Here is a 19,280-nt window from a genome sequence, read left to right as displayed (position 1 = left end):
ATTGAAAAACCATTGATTTAGCAGATTATTTCAATTTAAATTGAATTCCATATTATTAAAACTCAAAAGATGATAATATGATTGATTTTACAGTTCGTTCAATGAATCGAGTCATTAATTGTAAATAAAACAGTCATATGTTAATATATATAAGAGAGATAATTATTATCTGATATTAATTAGAAATTCATAAAACATATTATTATTTTTGCTTGTTTCTTATTTTCTTATTTTATTTATTTATATATAAAATTATTATATGTATATAATTAATTAGAATAACTTTCATGAACAGCAGATTAAAAATATATATATTCCTTATTTACCAAATACATGCAATCATGTTTATTATTGTTTAATTCATGTATTGTGTATGATATATATATTATTAAATATAAATTTATTATCTCTGATAATTTTGGGATTCTTGAAGAAGTTTTAATTAATGTTATTAATTTATAATTAATATATTATATTATAAGTTTTATTTTGTAAAATTATTTGAAAATTTTATTATATGAAAATGTATATTTATTTTCATACTAACAAATAATATATTTTTGGAATATTATCCTATTGTTTTAATCCTATCGATTATTAAATTCATTTATTTTTTAAATTTTTCATTTATCTCTTTCTTTTTTAAGTTAATTATATTTTTATTTTTTATTTTTATTTATTTAAAGATGAATTGTATATAATATAATAAACTTTATATATATAAACTTTATATATATAAAGTTTATTATATTATATTATATTATATTATATTATATTATATTATATTATATTATAATTTTATTATATTATATAAGATTATTATATGTATATATATGTATATATATATACATGTATATAATGGCATATAAAATCAATAAGTCCAATTTTATTATATTAGGATTAATTTCTTTTTTTTTTTTTTTTTTGACAAATTGTTAAAATTTATAGAAATATTATCTTATTCCGTATCATTTGATAACATAAATTTAAATTTTTTATAATGAATAAATAAACTTCAATCAATATTTTTAAATATTAATTTTTTATTTCGAGATTTGGAGTTGATGTAAAAATAAAAGTGTTGCAAATATATAAACAATATAGTATATAATATAAAAGAATTAATTAAAACATAAAAAAAATTAATATAATTTTGGAAATATTGATAATACTTGATTGAATAATTTAAAAATGGAAAAATATATTAATAAATAATAATTACAATATTTATAAAAAATAAAATAAACATCAATTATATTATTCAACAAATTTTAACTTTTTTTGATTTTATAAATATAAATAGATATTTTTTTATAGATTTTAATGTAATGAATACGAATCTTTAATCTTTTTTTTACAGATTTTAGATTTTTGAAATCAATTTTAAAAAATATTGGAAAATTTCAATTATGGAATTATTTTTAATAATAAGTATTTTTTTAGTAATAATTATTTAATTATTTTTGATACGGAATGATTTTTTGAATCCGAATAAAATGTTGTAAGTAGATATTAGATTATAAATATTTAAATATGTTTAAATACTGACCAAAATTAAACGAATATTAAAAATATGTCTATTTTTACTGATATTTTTCAATTTATATAAAAAATTACAGACAAATTTAAGAAAAAATTTACTTATATCATGCGATAGAATAGATTTTTTATTTATTTCCTTTCCTTTCTGAATATACACTCGTTGATTTCTTCACATAGGATTAATGGGAAAATAATTTATCTTATTCTATTAAAAATAAATTAATTAATAGAGAAATAAATAATAATACAATTATCTTTCTAGAAATCTTTGAAAATTAAAAATGTTATTCTTTTTAAACAAAGATATTTATAATATAATATTTGTTATATTGTTTTTAATTGTTAACAGTTATCTGTTAGTAATGCAACATTTTTTTTTCTACATAATGTTTTTCAATCACATTAATGTCTTGATAAAATTATTTATCTTGACATTGTTTTTATCTCTAAAATTTTCAGAAAAAAATTTTCAGATATGAAAATTTTAAATGACATTACATTTAATTTTTTGCAAACTTAGTTAGATTAATTTAAATATAATTCCAACAATAATAATCTATATAATTTAATAAATATTTCAAATATCTTTTTGAGTATTTTCCACATTTTTTATATAATTTTTTCTTTTTATCAAATTCTTCATCTTGCATTATTATATGAATTTATTATTTTATAAAAATATTTCTTCTTTTTTTGTCTCTAATAAAGTAAATATCTTTGATTTTAAATTTAAATATTTGAATTCTATTCAATATTTTTATCTATAGTTATAAAAAGATTTTTTATAATTTCATAAATTTTTCTAATTTAATTTAATTAATATAGAATGACGAATAAATATTTTTGTCAACTAAATTAATATTAAATTTAGTAAAATAAAAATTTTTTTGTGCTGATCTTTTTTTTTGATATTATAAATAGTTTACTTGTTTGATAATTTTATTCGCATAAAAAGCAACAATATTTCGTGTACTCACTTTACTTCCAATATACCTGTAACTTTTAAATCTTTATATATATGTCAATTTTACTTTTTATAATTAATTTTATATAAAATTAATATAAAATATTATTATAAAATATATAATTTAAAAATATTATATATTTTTTTTAGTCTCTTACTATATAATTAGTATTCAATAATATAAATTTCCAATATATAAAAATATTGTTTTCAAATTTTTGAAGAATCTATGAACAATCTTTATTCTTTAAGTTGATGCTCATAATTTGACAAATTTTAATATCACGATAATAATATTTTTACGTAAATATAATGAATTATATAAAATAGTTAAAAATATTGGATTTTAACATTTATATATTATTATATATTCTTGGAATTAATATTAGTTATATATCATAATTAAAGAATCTTAACTTTCTTTACGCGTTAATCTTATTTTGATCCAAAAATTGGACCGATCAATAATTTTAGTTATAAAATCTTTTTAATATTCATATATTTTTTAGAAATGAATAATAATTGTTTCTGATGTGAGTAGATTCCATTATTGTAATTTAAACAAAAAAAAATTTAGACATCAGGATAAAAGTTCTATTTTATTTTTTAGTTAATTTAAAATCATTCAAATTTATTTAATCAATGTGTAAATAAAAATAAATAATAATAAAAATAAATGCAACCATCGAAAATTTTTATTCACTTTCATCGGACATGTTTTTATTAGAATTTGAAAATATAATAACAAATGAAACTTTAGGAAATATTGAAAGTGATTTATCTATTATCTTCATCAGCTTTTCTTAGCTTTATTGACACATTGATTTTATAATCGATGAAATAGATAAAATTATTTCATCATTTTTGAAAATGCATTCATGTAAAATAACAATTTATGATTTGTTAAAATAGTGAATTAAATCATTAATATTAAATCATAGACATGAAATTGTTGTTTTTGTTATTCATAAGAAAAACAATATATTTTCGAAGTTATAATCTTTATTTAATCAAAATATGAACTATTGACTTTAATGATTTTTTTCTAACGAAATTCCAACTAACATATTCTATTTTTATAAAACTAGTAAAAAAATTCTTCGAATATTGTGATTACAACTTCTCGAATATCGAATATTTTATTTTTTAAAAATAACAATATAAGTGACAATGAAACAAATGATAATCAATTGAGTATGGATTGATGAGTGGATAGATTTCGAAATTTCATATTTTATTTCAGCTAATTTTTGTAAAGTGATTTGTAATATATGCAGTCGAGCTTTGTTATGCAAAAGAATGGGTCTATGTCTATTGACTAATATAAATTGTTTCTTAATCAATTTTTGATGCATAATAACCAATTTCTTGGCAGAAGAATGCATATTATGTCCTTGTTTCAAAATAAATAATGAATTTTTTTTTACAGATCACTAATATAATCATCATAACTTTTTTTGGCCGTAATAATGGTTTCAATGTTTGTGTAAGATTTTTATTAATATCCAATCATTGTTCAGATTGTGTAAGATTATCATATATTCATTTTCTATTACAGATTATATTATGAATATTCTGAATACATAATTCAGATATATTATGATAGTATATTATGAATACATAATTCTATTATGAAATAAAATAATTCTATTATAAAATAAAATGAATTTCTACTGTTTCGAGTTTTATATGATAAGTATATTTCCAAACATCACAATTTTTGATTTTCTATCAATTAATGCAGTATCTATTTTTCCAATTTTTTATCCATTCAAATATCTGAAAACTGTCATTGGAGATACAACTCTGCGGATGTTAGATGTTGTTTGTAGATTAGTTTCCATTTTAATTTTCAATTTATCTTTGTTTAATATGGATCTACTTCAGAGTTCATTTTCAAGATTCTCATTTAAGAATCTGAATTTTTGAAACCATCATCACCGATTCTTTCATTAATTAAGAATCTTTTCCGAAAGCTAATCTAATATTTCGATATGTTTCAGTTGTACTGTGGCTCAGTTTAAATTTATACAAAATAATATTCTGAATTCGTTCGGTAATTCTATATTCTTAAAAAACTTCTTAAAAAACAATTAAACTAATATAAAAAAAGAATTTATTTCACAAAGAAAATATAAGAGGGAAACGTCAAAATATAATTTAAATAGAGTAAACAAGTCGCAGTTGATTGTCATTTATTCATATAGTACAATCTAATATATCAAAGAAATCTTTTTTTTTTCCAGAATTTGAATTTTTTTTAAATTTCAAGCTATCTGTATTCGTTCAGTAATCATTTTTTAATAAAGATTCATATTTAATTCATTAAAATTTAAGAAGCATCTATTGAAAATTAAAAAATCGTTCGCGTTGAAATATTACTAACAATAATTAAAAAATTTAATAATAAACAATTATAAAAAATAATTATAAAATTAATAAATATAATAATTAAATTAAATAATTAATTTCTAATTAAATTAAAATTGTAAATATATATAAGATGGATAAATTTTAATATAATATTTTATTTTATTTTAATTTTAATTTTATAGATTTTATATCATTAATTTAAAAATTTTTTTTTTATTTTTTCTTTTATATTTTTCTACATATTAAAGAAGTGTAAACTTCTTTATATTCTTATTATATTGAATTCTTATTATATTAATTAGTTAATCTTATATTAACTAGTAAAGTTTTTCTTTATATATTCTATTGTATTTAATTGTATTTATTCATTTCTTTTAATTTTTTAAATCATATCTTTTGCTTTTGTTATATCTTTTCATTGTCTTTGTCGAACTGATCAAGTTTTTTCTTCGTTAATTTAAACATGTTCTAAAAAGATCAAATTTCTAAGCTATATTTCTAAGTTATATATCGAATATATTATTATAGGTTACAATATTGTAAAATATATTAAAAAATTAATTAATTGTATTAAATATATTAAACAATTGATTGATTTATTTATTTTTTATTGCTAATAATCTCTTTTCCTTTGATTATTAATATATTATTATATGATATATTATTATTATATTATTAATAGTCTAATATTTTTCAATTACTATTTCTATTATTACTTCATAATACGTAATATTATTACTTTAAATTTTATTTTTAATTATTTTCTAGAATATTTTAACATAATATGTGTTTTAAAAGTTCTTGTCATTAATAATTATTATATTTATTCCAAAAAATTTATGATAAAATATTCGAATTATTTATTATATTTGATATAATGAACTGTTCAATATTATTTATACGCACGAAAAATGTATGATTTACTTGAAGCTATTATTTTAAGCTAAATAAATATTTAAGCACGCTGTCAATGTATTATTTTTTTGATTTATTTGAAAATATTTCTTTGATTGTTATATTTCATGATAAATCTGATTAAAATTGATAGATTCGTATTTTTTAATATATCAATAATTTTTTTTATTTTTCAATAATATTAGTTAATGTGTTATTTATTCATATTCATGAGTGTACAATAAATGATTAAATTATTATGAACGCTTCGAAATTGAATATATTTATGAATACATTTATTTGAAATTTGATCAATGATGAATTAAAGTTGATGAACAATGAGTCTCATAATGATATCTAATATTTTATATTTAGTATAATTATATTTACATAGAATAGCAATAATATGTGACATGTATATTTTCTTTTTGACAAATAATAGCAAATTAATAGCAAATTATCTTTATTTATTATATTATATCAAATTTCAATGATCTGTTTTGTAAAAGTGTATACTAAATTATATGTTAAATAATAAAATATTTTTTTTAAATTTCAATATTTAGATTCCACTTTGTTTAAAATATTGCAAAGAAAAAATCTAATGCAATTAGTAAATGATTAACAATAAATAAACGATTATTTCATATGACAATATCAAGATTTCATTGTTTAAAATGATGAAATGAAGTATCTTTGAAATGAAATTTGAATTCAAATATCTTTTGAATTATGAATAATTCTCGAAAAAATGAACAAAAAAGGCAATTTTATTAAATGAAAAGAGGGATCGATATTCTTAAATATATATTTATATATTTATTTTATTGTTTTATATTTTAATCAGAATATTTAAAATTCAATTATACAATTAATATTTAAAATTGAATCTTTAAAAAATCTTCTTAATCATCTCTTTTTATTTATTATATTCCACTACTTACACTACTTATTTTAAATTTTAAAATATTAATTTTTTCTACAATTTCAGATAAATTTGTTATTGTGCAATAAGATCAAATATTGATATATGTTTTTATAAGTTATAAAAATTTTATAATCATTATAATGTATATTAAAAATATAAAAATATATTTTATAATAAAGAAATTTAGAAATTTAGAAATCACCTAAAATATACATATTTTGAATTCCGATTTTGATAAATTTCAAATAACAATTTCAAAGTATTTTAATGATTTGATCACTTTATATATTTTTCTTTTTCTATATTTTTAGATAGGTTAAGACAGTTAAAAAATTTTTTTATAATCCACTTTCAATCAATATTAGGTTTTTAATTAAATTTCTTTTAATGTTGGTGAATTTTATTTGAAACTTATATTGTTTATAGAGGCCATAAATGATTATGATTTTGATTTAAAAAATTTATTTTTTGTCAAATAATCATTGATAATTTTTAACAAATATTATAACAAAATTTTTTTTTCTATTTTATATGTTCAGAAATAATTAATAATAGTTCATTGATGTCACTATTTGAAATCTTTTTCCCCTTATTTTATATATTGTCATTGCAATGATTTAAATTGGAAATAAATTTTTTGATAAAAATGGAAAAATCTATTCTTTTCAATACGATATGTTGAAATAATAAAAAATCATTTGAAATTCGTTATATACTAAAAGATATCTCTTGTACAATACATAAAATCGATTCTTTTTAATACAAATACTACCATAATGTTTGATTAAGCATTATAAATTGAAAATTTGATTAAGATATATAGAAATTAAAGATTTTAGCATATTTTACATATTTTGCATTATAGCATAATTTTACATATTTGGATTAGTGAAAATTTGTACATAAAAGTTTGTCTAAAAATGATTTTATTTTTGAAGCCACTTTTTTTTTATTGCATTGTATTCTAATTATCACAAGAATATAAAATTTCAAAAAAGTTATTCAATAACTCAATCGTTCTCTTGGAAAAAATATTAAAATTCGATTAATTTTCAATTGATTTATATCAAGTTGACAGAATCAATTTTAGTTTTGTTAATTATTATCTTAAATCTATTACTTGAGTTGATGCATAAAAAATATTTTAATTTTTAATTAACGTATAATATTTTAACATATATGAGGATCTTTAGAAATGCAATTGATGACATAAATAGCCAGAAAAAAAAAAAGGTAGTAAAAGAAAAATCTCGGATATCTATATGCTACAATAAATTCTCTATGGTTAATCGAAGAAAAAAAAATTACAAAAAAAAATTCGAAAATTCGTGGAATTTTAATATGGTTTTTTTTAAATTTTTTATAATGACTAGAATATAATGCAATAAAAAAATTTAAGGATCTAAATTTTTGTATGAATTTTTATTTACAAATTTTTATCGATCCAATAAAATATTTTTTTGTTAAATAATAAAATTGTATTTAACATTTTCTTTTACTAATTTAAAGAAAGATCAACGAGTTTTTTTGTTTAAAAATGAAAAGATTTTTTATATATTTTTGTTTGTTGAATTTAGTAAAAATGTTTATTTTAGATTTAAAAAATAAATAAATACAAAATATCAATTTTTATGAATTTTATTATTTATATTTATGTGATATAACTAAAGAAAGTAATTTTTTTTCAATTTTTTTGTCAATTATAATATAATATTATAAATCACAATGAGTTTTATTTTAAAAAATAAAATTAAAATAGAAAAAGAAAAATAATATGTCACATTATTAAAAATAATATATTACATTATTTTAATAGATGTTTAAAATGCTATATCAAGATATATTTGTATATTATATGTGTAAAGATTTAACGACATCATTAATTTTTAATGATTATAATATATTCCGCGAATCATATAAATAATGTAACGTTTTTTTGTTTCTTCTTTCTTATTATTATTTAAATATTATGAAAATTTCATTATAGTTGATTTTTATTAGTTGATTTCAAAATTTTTTACATGTAATCTATTAATAATAAAGATGAAAAAATTATATAATGCATATACTAAAACCTATTCGTGTTGAAAAATATTATTTAAAAGATTTTTTCTTATTTTTGATATTATGAGTCATTATGTTGATATCATATTGGTATTCGTTAATTATTAAGATATTCAATTTTATATGATTTTTTAGTAAGAAATTTTTTGTAATTTTTACTATTCGTTGTGAATTTTCTTAATAAATATAGATTAATTTTGTTTTTCAGTATATCATAAAAGATATTGATATTTTAAGAATATTATAATTTTGTTATGTAGTGAGAATTCTTAGTATATTATTATGTTATATTTTATGTTTCATATATAATATATATATATATATGTGTATATATATATATATACATATATATATTATATATATGCATATTATATTTTATTCTTTGTGATTAGTAAAAGTTAATATATTGAAATCCATTCACAAAAATGAATTCGGTTTTGAAAATTATGAATATATAAAATTATTTATATATTTATATATAATTTGATGATAATTAATTTTTGAATATTTTTTTGAATATTTTATATAACTCTAATATAATAATTTCTAATTTTTCATGTTATATGTCTATTATTATACTTCTTTTTTTTTACGAGATTAATACAGTTTATTTATTTATAATACAATGATTAAATAATATTCATAATATAGAAATGTAATTAAATGTATCATTTAATTATTCAATTATTGTACATAAATATCTTGATATAGTCAAGTTTTTAAACATTTATTAGTATTAAAATAATATGATATTATTCTTTTCTTTTATTATTTTCATCATCACATTCTTCAGAATAAAATTTATTTGCTTTCAAGATTATTAAATTTGTCTTAACATCGGCTGAATTTGATATCATATTATAAAAAATGGATTAATGGATTAATTTGCAAAAAAAAAAAAAATATATATACAATAATCTTTAGAAAATAAAATGATTTTTAAAATATTTTTTGTCACCATCAGATATACGTCTCGAAATCATTTAAATCCTATTAAATACTCAATTTAAAATTAATATTTTATATATAAATATAAATTCTGTACGAAAAATTTTTATGAAATTTTATATATATTTCATTTGGGATTAATTTAAAATTTGAATTAATTTAAATTAAAATTAAAATTTAATAATCTATAAGAATTCAAAACATCTTTATGCTTATATTTTTAACTATAATGTTTATATTTTTATGTTTAAATTTTACATATTTGTTTCAAATAGTTTGACAAAAAAGTAAAAAATCATATAAAATATACTGCTCTTTTAATAAGTTATTTAAGATTTAATAAGTGAAAATGTTTATTATCCTTTCGTTAAATATTTGTTTATTTTGTTTCTAATTGAAAAATTATCTTCGATGTTTGAAATCAGATTTTTAATTTTTGAATCATATTTTGCATTACTCGCTAGAATCATATTTTGCATTACTCGACAATGTAGAAACTTCATTTTAAGATCTCCATGGAATGGGATTATTCGAACTTCATGAATTTGAACTTCTTATCTTCGATGTTTGAAATCAGATTTTTAATTTTTGAATCATATTTTGTATTACTTACTAGAATCATATTCTGCATTACTCGACAATATAGAAACTTCATTTTAAGATCTCCATGGAATGGGATTATTCGAACTTCATGAATTTGAACTTCTTATCTTCGATGTTTGAAATCAGATTTTTAATTTTTGAATCATATTTTGCATTACTCACTAGAATCATATTTTACTCGATTACATTACTCGACAATATAGAAACTTCATTTTAAGATCTCCATGGAATGGGATTATTCGAACTTTATGAATTTGAACTTCTTATATTCTAATGCATATACATATTTGTAATGACATTTACATACATTTAAAATAGATCATCTGAATAATTCGTTTATTTTTGATGATAAAAAAAAATACTCAAATATGTTTGGTTTCTAAAAACAAATAATCTGATTACTAATTTTTTTATAGATGAAGATATAAAAAAAGTATAAAGATCAACTTTTTTTTTTTAAGTAAAATATAATCTTTTATTTACATTTTGATTAAACGATTCAAAGCGAATAATGAATCATAATAAAAGTCGTTTAGGATCACTTGAGAACAATAATAAGAAATATTTAATATTATTTAAAAATATTCTGAATATTATTTATAATATAATAATATAAATAAATATTTATGTATTCATACTTGTTATCACAAGTATTTAATTAATGATCTAAAATGCGATACATATAATATTATGTAATAAATTTTATTTTTAAAATTATTTGAATTTATCATAGAGAAGTTCTTTTTGTAAATTTTTGCATGTTATCTTTGATTGTTAATATTTTCTCTAATGTACTTGTTCCTTTAATTTTTTATATAAATAGAAATCTGGAGATATTAATTCTGAAAAATTTACTAATTAATTGATATTTCTGATCAAAAAATTCAGCGATCTTCAAATTTCTCAGAAGTTGCTATTGAGCTAGAATAAATTACCTCTTTGAATATGATCATATTGCTTAAGATAGCAATTGTTTCTTTAAATCAATAATGGGTTACACTTGTCATCTTTATTTCATTTTATATTCATTGTGTATTTCATTTGATAATAGTAGATTTCGCAATTATTCTTTAGTTCAGTATTTTCATCATTTTATATCATACTATATTTATTGATAATAGTTTTCTTGCTTTTCTTTCTATCAGTTCTTCCTTCGACAGGTCAAATTCTTTTGTATTTTTTTGATTTTTCATTTAATTGTTGAAAAATCTTGATAAATTTAACTCGAAATCATTATTTGCTCTAATTTCAAAATTTCTTCGAAGAAATTCCCAAAGAATTTGTTTTCAAACTTTTTGTTAAATTATAATTTGTCAAGTCGAAATTTAATTATATTTGATTATTTTAGATAAAAACCTGATTCGCAAATTTATATATGTATTGAACATCTCTATTATTTAAAAGCCGTCATTTCTATTTAAATGGTTCTTAGTGGTTGCAGATGATTATCCCTTTCTTCGTATATATTAATATTTTATATATATGTTTTTTGTGTACATCATTCTGCATATTTCAGCGCGAACTGAGTATTTTATTTTGAATATTATATTTAATATTGAGTTTAATTGATAGTGCCCAATTGGTAATATCTACGCTTCATCACGAAATTTCTAATCATTGTGTTTCTGTCGTGGCATTTGAGATTATAAAATTTTTACTGCTAGAGTCATTCCAACAGAAAAGGCTATGTAGTTTCATAACTGTCATATATAAACTCTGTCATATAATTTTGCGTGGATCCATAGATCTGAGATGTTATTTAAAGATTCGCTTTAATTCGTTTTACAATGATTTTCATCAGTAATTGAAACACATATCTGATAATTTATGACATTATATATGAATGCCATTATATATGAACGGCAATTTGTGTTTCAAAATTTCTGTTTTTTTCTTGAAAATATTTTTGCATAAAAATATTTTTTCTGATTGTTACATATATTGCGTAATTTTTAATATATATTTTTATTAATTTTTTTCCTTGATATAATTTAATATAATATTTAATATTATATATTAATATTATATATATATACAATGTAATATATACATAATATTTAAAATATTTAAGCGATATTCACAACTGATTTAATTTATATTAATCACAAAACAAATTAATTTTTAATAATGTTTATTATTTGTTTTTGGAAAAATATCGAAGCAAAAATATTTTTTAAAGTATTACATTTTCTGTTTCTTACATATTAAAATGTCCCATAAGTTTCTTTCGCATTACGCTAGGAATGATTTTAACTAATTATTTTTATATGAACATGTAGGATTATTTATTAGCCATTTATGGCATCAGTTTCAATCGTTTCAGAGCTCTTTTAAAGTATATTTCGTACACGATCTCTTTTAAAACTTTTTTCTATATCGTTCAATATAAATAGCCAAAAGAAGCATTTGTGGCATATTATGTTTCATTGTTTTAAAAAAGGCAAATGACAAATGCATGCAAATACTGCAGATGAGATTTATATTGTTTACAAGAGTGGTGTTATAACTATTATGACTATCCGCAATTGGTTTAAGAGATTTAAAGCTAGCAATTTTGACTTAAAAGTCATCACAACAACGAATATGGATCTTTATCAAGCTCTCGCTGAAAATCCGCGATATAATGTGCAAGAAATAAATGAATGCTGATATTTCCAGGAAAATGGTAAATAATCGTCTAACCATGAGATATGACAATCGATGTGAATTTTGAGTTCCATAGCTATTGATTGATGGAGACCGGATTTTATGAATCGCGTCATGTGATTTCTTTTTCCAGCGACATGAAAGAGATTCTTTTTTAAAGAGGCTTGTCACTGAAGATAGGATTTAGATTTTGTATCAAAATACATCGAAAACGCATTTAATTTACGGACAATAGACCTTCAACTGTTACGAAGCTTGGACTTCATCCGAAGAAAGTTCTTTTATCCATTTAATGGGATTCAAAAAGTAATCTACTATGAGCTTCTTTCTCAAGGTGAAACTATCAACTTTGGAAAATATTGCAATCAATTTGCCATATTTGATGTCATAGCAGAAAAACGGCCAAAATTGATGAACCGATGAGGCTATTACGATAATGCAAAACCGCATGTTGCATTGACTATAAGAGAAAAACTATTACAGTTTGATTGGAACATTCTATCACATCTACTCCCCAGATCTTGCTCTGTCTGATTATTATTTATTTCTGTTATTAAAAAAATTCTCTTTATGATAAATCCGTAAGCGAAATAAAAACGCACCTCGAGAAATATTTTGCAAATAAACCCTAACAATTTTGAAAAAAAGAAATAATGAAACTTTCTAAGAGATAGAAGAAGGTGATGAACGGTTCATATGTAATAATGCAATGCAATAAATAAATTTTAAATAACAAATATCATGTATTCATTTCATATCAAAAAAAAGAAAGAAATTATGAGACACTTTAATATAAGAAAATAATCACTATAAATATACTATTCAATTTTTTACTTCTTTTTTTTATTTCTTAACGAAACATAACTATGTAATGCATCCTATATAAAAAATCATAGCATATAAAAATACATTCTATATAAAAAATAATAGCATATAAAAACCATAATATAAAATAAATGAAGATGTAATATATAGTAAAAATTAATGCATTACGTGATATTTGATTTGAAAATATATGTACAATAATTCGATATATTTATTAATATATTAATAATAAATATTAATAAATATATCGATATATTTATTACATATTAACATAATCATTTTGACAGATTTTCCAACAGACATTCTTAATATAAGAATTAAACATTCCTACAATCGATTAAGAAAGTGCAAGAAAAACTTATTATTAAGCAATATTTGAAGAAATAAAATATTATAACAAATAATTTTTGTTTGACTTATTGAGAATATTAGAAATAAAAGAATAAAAGTTGCAAAATATTACTTGCTTAATATACATATATATATATATATGGATTTAATCAAAAATTGAATGTAGAATAGCTGATAATACAATAGCGTTATCGATATTATGTATGTATATATATCCTATCTCCAATACGATCGTTTTGTTTTAAATTGCGTTATATTTTTTTAAAGTTAATCTATTAATTAACTTTTTCATTAAATAAGTATTCATTGAAATATATTGTTCTACATAATAAACGATATAACAAATTTTTTACAGTTTTTACAAAAATTTTTTAATAATGTTATTAATAATGTTGTTAATTATACTGAATGATTTTAACGTTTTTATCCAAATTTGTGAAATTAATATAAATACGACAATGCTTTGGATTAACTTGCTAAAAATAATATATAGTTAGTAATATTAGAAGAATTTCGGTTCATATTTGATATTCGATTTGAAATAAAAGCATAAAATATAAATTTGAATTGAATTTTATATAGTATCTTTCAAATTCTAAATTCAAATTTTGTTATTTGTGAGAATATATTTGTGCATATATGTGTGTATTTTCTGTGCGATTAACAGTATATAAAATTTTTTCATTGGATCGCAATTAATCACAATTGATCATAAAAGTTAACATTATTAATTATTTAGCACAAAAATTAAGATTATTTCATTATTTCATTAAAATGCCGAAATTTAATCAAAGAATTGATTATAATAGTATCATTGATGATGAAGAAAATAATAAAAAAGAAAAAAGAAATATTGGATGTATACTAGTTCGAAATTAAAAAAAAAGTAAAGATGAATTTCATATATAAACAACTAAAAATCGTAAATTATCAACGAATCAGATTAATTACATTGCTTTGAGTCATATTCTCATTAGCTGAATCCACAAATGAATAAATGATAAAAAAAAATATTAAAATAAAATGATATAAATCGATAGAAAATGATGATTTGAATGCATTGGCGTAGATTCAAAATTAATGCAATATATCTTACATTAAATCTATAGCCAACAAATCTTCTGAAAAACTGTTTTCATTATGTTTCTTCATTATTTTGATTTCGAATTAATTTTTAGACTTAAATTATCTTTTTTCCAATAGTCTTTCTACATGTTTACAAAAATTTTTTCATTCATTTGCTTATATTTCTATCATTATTTGAATAAGAAATTTAATTCGTTAAATGATAAAATAAATGATAAAATAAAAGTATTTTTTTTATTTGTCCATGCTAATTCTACAGAATTTAAATTATATATGGAAATAATTTTATAACGTTATTCGTGTAATTTTATAATTTGCTCTGTTTTATAAATTTTTTAGTAGATTTGTAATTTGTAAATTTGTTCTATTTATTGAAAAAATTCGTTATATTTAAATACTGTTATTGAGTAAATTAATTTATCATTATCTTTTTTTTAATATATTTTGATAGTAATTTATTTATTTTTCAAAAAGGATTCATTTATAATCATCACTATTTTTTCATACTTTAAAAATTAATCCAGTATCTGTTACCAATTCATTCTTGCCATAATATGAACAATTATAAATGTGGAAAAAAATAATGAAAAAATAAATTTATATTTTTTAATACATGAAATGTGTCATTTTTATTAACATTTTGAAAAACATAATAATATTTCTTATTTTCATTCTATAATATGCAATTACTTTTCTCTCCATGCTATGATATTAAATTTTTCAATAAGAACTTTTCTAATTTTATTTATATCTCATATTTTTTAATAATTTGTTTAATGTATGCAATTTTAAAAAAAAACAATTTTTTTATGGATCGTAAACAATAATCTTGGATCACATGACACAATTCTTTTTAATATAAAATTCACATTTTTTTATTGTAATTTTATCTTCTTCAAAGCAATAAAATTTGTTTTTATTTTTGTCTATTTATTATTCTTAAGTAATCCACTTGAGTATTGATTTATTTAAAAAAAATTTATATATAATATATAATTATATTATATCTTAATTTTTTGGTGCTTGTGCAGATTTTATGTAAAAGTTCATTTAAAAATCAATTTTATCAATCGTGAATGAGATCTGATACAATTGTTTATGTATGCACGTAAGATTTCGCAAATTTATTTACTAGGAAAATTGATATATAATAATAATATACATATTAATAATATATAATAATATATAGATAATATATTATATAATATATAATATATAGATAAATCAATAATATATATAGTATGGTTTCATAGATAAGTAAAATTGTAAAACAAAAATAAAAATTAATTTATAAAAATAAATAAAAAATAATAAATTCAAAAAATAACAAAAAGCAAATTACTAATAATTATGAAGAATATGGAAGTAGATAAATATAGTAATATTGCTTGCACTATTAAATAATTTCTTTTCTAATTTAAATTTATAACAAAATAGCATTTTTTTTGTAGAGTTGTTCAATCGATGGAATATTCTCTTTCATTAAAACATTTGTTATCATTTTCGAAATATGTTCTTTATTTTTGACATTATGAAAAATATTCTTATTGATATAATATATAATATATATAATAAAGTATAAATAAGTTCGAAATAGCGTAATTGTTGCAATTGATGCAAACTATTTTAAAATAAACAAGAATGTATATGTTAAATATTATCTTAACGCTAACGACATTGAGACTTATTATCTTATATTTTTTTTTTCTTTTGATATTCACTTTAAAATCAAAATCTTATAAATATATTTATTATCTTATTATATGTGATTTCTTTTTTTTTTTATTTTTTTATTTTTTTTTTGATATTGTTAATTTAACTGCTTCGCAATCGTGAATGAGATCTGATACAATTGTTTATGTACGCATGTAAGATTTCGTAAATTTATTTACTAGGAAAATTGATATTAATTTTATTCTTAATTCAATGAACAATATTTAAATCGAGATATCTCATCTGCAATATTATATTGTAAAATACAGTGAATATATAAAACATTCATAAATATATTCATGAATGCATAAATATATTCATAAATATATTAATCAATTTCAATTTATGATATAACATATGTTGGCGCATTATGCAGTATCCATATGTATGCAATGTGATCATTATTTTGCATAAAAATAAAATTATTTTTAATATTCCATTTTTTTTGCATTAAAAAAAATTGCATTTTAAAATATCAATATAATTTATGTAATTCATTATTCCATCAATAAATTATAATTTTTCAATTAGCGACGTTCATATAGTTTCAAACTTTATTATGAAACTTTCATTAAACTTTCGTTATAAATTACAAATTTTTGATTTTAGTTCTTCATTTTTTTCCTTTTTAAATAATGCATATCCATCAAATGTAAAATATTAAATTTATTTTCATTCATGAAGATCACTTTATTCTAATAAATTTTCTAATAAATTTTTACATTAGTCTAATAAATTAGCGTATTGATATTATTTATTAATTATATTATTATATATATTATTTGCAGCTTTTTTTTATTTGATTCACTTAGAAGATATGAATTAATTGACTGTAATATCTTCCATTTCGGACAAAACTAATGAATTAATAAATATATCAATATTTAAATTATTTAACTAATGCTTTATTGCATTTATTTTTAGATTTTGTTTTGTAATCATCCATTACTTGAATTATTTTGTGTTTTTTTTATAATCTGAATATGGATATATATATAGATATTCTCAATTATACTTTACATTAATAATTTATTTTAATAAATCTGTTTATAATCTATGAAATTTCTGCTAAACTTTCATACTGATTGTAAATATAAATTAATAATAATTTTTTTATTATATTTATATCTTTTTATTTATTTTCATTCCATTTTTGAAAAACAATCGAACATGAGAATTTCTTCTGTTGTAATGCTACTTGCTAATTTCCAACAGCGCTACAATCCATCTAAATGTGAAGCATATGATGGAATGAATTTCCAGTCGATATCTTCACGATCACGTCAAAGTCATAAAGTCATAAATTTTATTCAAAGAATTCGTAATAGATTCTAGTCATCAATTCATTCTGAATATCCACGAAATTTATCTCATCATGCGAATAAATTTCCTTACTCTTAAATCATTCAAAAAGGAATTTATTGAGATTTGCCTTTATAGCTAAATAAATACATGCAAATAAATCTTTATCATCACATCATTGTACAATCGTTTCTTAATGAAAAATAATCTAGCATAGTTCACGCCTGAAGTAAAACGGGATTTACAAGCAATTGATCCATCAAATAGATCATATTTTTAGATTTTGCGTATGTTTTATATGATGCTTTTAACAATAAATAAAGTTTATGAATATATTATAATGTTTCATAACCGATTGTTTCTATCCGCAACGCAGAATCTGGTAATAAACTTTTTCTTTAAAAATATAATAAGATATATGCTGTTGTATGCATATTTGCTCGATTGAACCTGTTATTCATTTTCAGAGATTTAGACACTATTACATTAATTCATAAAATTTCTCTTTCCGCGAATATACAAAATTATAATCATTAGTAAGTATTCATCATCATTAATAAGTATTTTTCATGATCGAATGCGCTGAGGATATGATTTTTTTTGTCTGAATCAATTGTAAAAATTTATGGATTTTGTTGAATGCGAACTGATCGATAAAAGCAATTATCCATATTAATCATATATAGTTCAAATACTTATTGAAAGTTATGAATTTTTCTTTTACTATCATGTTAATTACGACTTGTTTCTTGAATAATCTACAAGATAAAATCAATGATTGTATATAATAGATCACATATTAGCAATATGTCCTTGTTAATCAATTTTGTTATATCTCTGTCTTGAGGAGAACGATTTGCGATTTATTATGTAATAATGGATTGTTATAATCGCCTTCTCAAATCATTAAAAGCATCGCAAAACTCATGCAAATTTCATCATATTCATTGAATAGCAATATGTTATATAAACTTCAAAATTCAATTGATATATTTCTTAAATTCATTGTAGATATTTTGAAGTACAGATTTATTTTAAAGA

The 19,280-nt window shown here is 19.0% G+C and overlaps 1 protein-coding gene and 1 long non-coding RNA gene across 3 annotated transcripts in view; both read left to right on the top strand.

The window, feature by feature from the left end:
- The window catches only part of LOC108004409 (activin receptor type-1), a 57,108-nt gene that overhangs the window by 3,179 nt on the left and 34,649 nt on the right, over positions 1–19,280 (top strand). The window lies entirely within an intron of this gene.
- LOC114576790 (uncharacterized) lies at positions 9,968–13,699 on the top strand. Its single transcript, XR_003696219.2, has 2 exons — positions 9,968–12,981; positions 13,096–13,699. It is a non-coding gene; the product is annotated as an uncharacterized LOC114576790 (long non-coding RNA).

The sequence above is a fragment of the Apis cerana genome, linkage group LG14 (genome assembly GCF_029169275.1).
Source record: "Apis cerana isolate GH-2021 linkage group LG14, AcerK_1.0, whole genome shotgun sequence".
Taxonomy (NCBI): Eukaryota; Metazoa; Arthropoda; class Insecta; order Hymenoptera; family Apidae; genus Apis; species Apis cerana.
This window is presented reverse-complemented; position numbering and strand designations above follow the sequence as displayed.